This window comes from Penaeus monodon, chromosome 23, assembly GCF_015228065.2.
Source record: "Penaeus monodon isolate SGIC_2016 chromosome 23, NSTDA_Pmon_1, whole genome shotgun sequence".
Lineage (NCBI taxonomy): Eukaryota > Metazoa > Arthropoda > Malacostraca > Decapoda > Penaeidae > Penaeus > Penaeus monodon.
Window position 1 is genome coordinate 39,301,809 of NC_051408.1, and position 330 is coordinate 39,302,138.

The window sequence follows — 330 nt, forward strand, 5'->3', positions numbered from 1 at the left end:
CCTTGTCGGTAGTTTATGTTAAACCCATCTATCGGGCCGATAAGAATACTAAAACTGAATTAAAATGAAGAAAGGAAACGAGTGAACTACACAAAAAACTGCTCTTCTACGCTTTGGCCGTAGATATAAAAACACACAAAAAAGGTAACTTTGAGAGTCATACATCACATGAACCGTGGGAACCGCGCAAGGCGAGGCAACGGAGGCATCAGACGGAAGTCATAAGAGAACAAAGTCGTTCTCTTCTGATTATGTTCAATTATTTGATTTTCTATAGTGTATTGTAATTTCGATCATTATTATCATAGCAGATACCAGCAGAAAAAAACC